The sequence below is a fragment of the Elephantulus edwardii genome, unplaced genomic scaffold, assembly GCF_000299155.1.
Source record: "Elephantulus edwardii isolate Elephantulus edwardi_28Jun2011 unplaced genomic scaffold, EleEdw1.0 scaffold00375, whole genome shotgun sequence".
Lineage (NCBI taxonomy): Eukaryota > Metazoa > Chordata > Mammalia > Macroscelidea > Macroscelididae > Elephantulus > Elephantulus edwardii.
The window spans coordinates 295436-299597 of NW_006400125.1; the positions used below are offsets into that span (position 1 = coordinate 295436).

At 37.1% G+C, this 4162-nt stretch overlaps 1 pseudogene; it reads left to right on the forward strand.

Moving 5' to 3' along the window:
* LOC102872287 overlaps positions 1–4162 on the forward strand; it is a 14020-nt pseudogene that overhangs the window by 8232 nt on the left and 1626 nt on the right.

Here is a 4162-nt window from a genome sequence, read left to right on the forward strand (position 1 = left end):
TATTTTATGGCAAGTAGAGTCCTTCAGATGAGAAGACACTAAAAAACTAAGGAAGAAACAAACACAAACATTCATTATTAACTGGAAAATAAAATATACAAAGTATGAATCTAGAAAATCTGAAGTTGTAAAGAATCTAAATGGAACACAAAAAAAGATTGACATTCTAGGCTTTCATGAGTTGACAGACTAGGATTGGCTGGCCACTTTGCATCTATTATGCCAGGGACAAAAAATTGAAGAGAAATTGTTTTGCTTTCATTCTTAAAACCACAACCAAAAACACCCAAAACGCAACATCAAAAACCAAAACACAAACAAAACATGTCAAGATCTATTCTAAAGCACAATGCAGTAAGCAATACAATACTATAGATATTCATATAAGTAACAACTGTTTATAGAATGATTTTTCTAATAGATGCAAAAGATGAAGACTGAGAATTCACATCAACTTTTGCTTTCTGAAGTTGACTGAATGTACAACCTAGATCCAGTAATAACAATTGGTGACTGGAATGCAAATGATGGAAATACAGAAGGAATGGTAGTATTAAAATACAGCCTTGGCGATGGAGAATAATTGGAGAACAATTGATAGAATTTTGTAAAATGATTGATTTCTTGAAAATATCTGGTTATGGTTTTTATTTCTTTCTGTTTTTTACATTTAAACTATTTTTAATTCTGTTTGTCACATATTATTCTATGACTGAATTGATAATACACATATCTAAGCATTCTACAAGGTTTGATACAGGAAGGGGAAGGAATGGCATCATTAATTATAGAGTTTGATGATCCCAACCCTACTAACACCACGCTCAGTATCAACAGAATATCAAGATGTTGCTCATATTAAGCACTTTGGAAAATTAAAAAACACAGAAGGAAATAATTACCCAACCTCTCAGTAATGAATACTCTGAAGATTTTACTTTTTTCATTTGTTCTCTATGTTTACATGTTTTTTAAATTTTAATAATTTTAATGAACATGTACAGAGATTTTGGATTTCCATTCATTCATTGTTGCACTTTTCTCCCTGCCAGCCTTCCTCCCCTGCCTCCCCACCCCAAGTTTGCTCTTCTCTTTGAAAAAGTAAAAGAAAAATTCTTTCTTTGCTATACAATCCCACCACACCCCTCACACCGGCCCAGGTACACTCTACTATACACCCTTAATTCTGGACTCTTGTGATAACTATAATACCCTATCAAGTCATATATGATAGGGTTTTTATTTCTTGTAAAAAACCACCCAAACATAACTAGTTGACTATACACATGGCCCTCACCTGCTGGACTATATCAGAATTGTATTATCTGCATCAGTGGACCTCATCATATTCACTTCATAGGAATCAGATTGACTATATCTGAGAAAGAATTCTTGGAGAAGCTCATTCTCAGCAGTCTAAAGCAGGTCAGGTACAGGCAGTGGAACAGACCATCAATTACTCATGTGCAAGATCAAATTGAGGCAGAAAAAAACCCAAAACAACAACCCACCTTAAAACAAATCAACAAGAAACAAAATACAACCTTGCATCTATTCTACTTGAGTTTAAAAATCCTCTAAAGAACAGGTTTGAAACATTGAACCCCAATGATAGAAGACCATAAGAGTTGTGGGATGATTTCATCCAGGAAGAGCAAGAGACACTACAAAGAAAAATCAAAATAGATGTTAGAAGATACCCTACAAATTTATATCATTAATATAACATACAAGCAAAAGAATTCTGAAGATCATTAAAAAATAGCTAGAATAGTACATGGAGAATGTCCAAAAGTTCAAGTTTGATTTAGAAGACTGTGGCACCAAGAATATCATTGTTGATGTCAGATAAATCCTGGCTGCAAGCAAAGAATACCAGAAGAAGGCCTATTTGTGCTTTATTAACTATGAAAAGGCATTCGATTGTATGAATCATAACAAATTATGGTTAACACAGAGAAGAACAGGCATTCTAGAACACTTAATTGTACTCATGCAAAACCTATATGTAGACCAAGAGGCTGTTGTGTGGATAGAACAAAGGAACATTAAATGAATTAAAATTAAGTAAAGTGTGAATAAGGGCTGTAGTCTTTCTCTGTGCCTATTAAACAAGTATGTTGAGGAAATTTGTGAAGTTGGACTTTATGAAGAAAAATGTGGTATCAAGATTAGAGAAAGATTCACCAAAGTCTTCATTAGACAGATGACACAACCTTACTTGCTAAAAGTGAGGAGGGCTTGAAACACTTGCTGCAGAAAATCAAAGATTACAAATTTAAATATGCATTGAATCTCAACATCAACAAAGCAAAAATTCTCACCACTGGACCAAGAGGCAACAGCATGATAGATGGAGAAACCATTGAGACTGTCAATGACTTCATCTTACTTGGATCCACAATCAATACTCTTGGTACCAACAGTCAGGAGATAAGATGTGTTGCATTGGAAAACATCTGTAGTCAGAGACTCCAATTTATTGAGGAGCAATGATCTATCAGTTTGAAGACTACTGTGCACCTGATTTAGGCCCTGGTTTATTCAATCACTTGCTATACACCTGAGAGCTGAGCAATGACTAAGGATGACAGAAGAATTAATGTGTTTGAGTTGTGGTGTTCAAGAATGGTACTGAATATGCCATCACCTGACAAAAGAGTGAACAGATATGGCTTAGAGAAAGTGCAGCCAAAGTGCTCCTTAGAGGCTAAACTTATAAGCCTTTGTCTTACAACTTCAGGTCTGTTGCTAGGAGTGGCTATTGTTCTTTGGAAAGGGACATCATGCTTGGAAATGTGGAGGGTCAGTGAAGGAAAGGAAGACTCTCAACTAGATGGACTGACACAATTGCTGCAGCAGTAGTCTCAAGTGCGTCAGAGATTGTGAGAATGGCACAAGATAGGACAGGGCTCAAATCTCTTGTTCATAAGATTGCTATGAGTTGCACGTGCCTCAATTGCACCATAAACAACTACAACACATCCATGGAGTCCATGAAAGAGCACAATATCAACAGTCAAATCAAGGCTTGGGGATGACTTTTAAATAGACCATTGACTCACTAGTCAGGAAATCAATAGACAAATTGCACTGGGAAAATCTGCTGGCGGGGACCTCTCCAGAGTGCTCAAGAGCGACGATTTTATCTAGAGACTAAGATGTGCGTAATCCAGGGCACGATCTTCACAATTACTTGCTATGCATCAGAAGACTGGACAATGACTAAGAATGACAAAAGAATAATCGATGGCTTTGAGTTGGTGCTGGAGAAGGGTTTTGAACATATTATGGACTACCAAGAAAACTAATAGGTCTGTCCTTGAAAGGGTGAAACCATGTTTCTCCCTAAAGGCAAGGATTGTGAAGCTTTGTCTCATCTGTTTCAGGCATATTTCCAGGAGGGACCAGTCCTTGGAGAAGTACATGATGCTTGGAATAATGGAGGGTCGTCACAGAAAGGAAGACGCTGAATGTAATGAATTGACGCAGTGATGGTGGTAATGGGAACAGGTGTGTCGGGGACAGGGAAATTGGCTTAGGATATGGGACGGGTCAGAGCTGTTGTTCATAGGGTTGCTAAGAGTCGTAGTGGACACGATGGCACATAACAACAATAACAAGTTAAAATTAAAACTGAAGAAAATGAAAACAGGTCCATGAGAACCTAGATAGTACCTTAAAGTCACCCCAACAGAATTTAAAAAGCATTTCAAGAAGAGATCTGCTGCATTGATCACTAATGATCAAAGATCTCATGAGTTGTCAGAAAACATCAAGGTTATCATCCATGAAGAAAGTGAAAGGTCGTTATAAAGATAGGGGATAAAGAGACCATAAATGACATCCAAGTAGATATATGCACACCCATGTTTATCGCAGCTTTGTTTACAATAGCAAGGAGTTGGAAACAACCTAAAGGCCCATCAACAAACGAATGCGTAGAGAAGCTGTGGTATATTCACACAATGGAATACTATGCTGCATTGAAAAACAAGGAACTCATGCAATATTATTCAAAATGAGTGACTCTGGAGGACATTATGCTGAGTGAGGCATCTCGGTCACAAACGGACAAATGTTATATGGTGCCACTGTTGTAGAATGAGGCTGGCATCAGGGTGGTGGTAAGACTGAGAAAAACTGGATGAAATATGTTTAC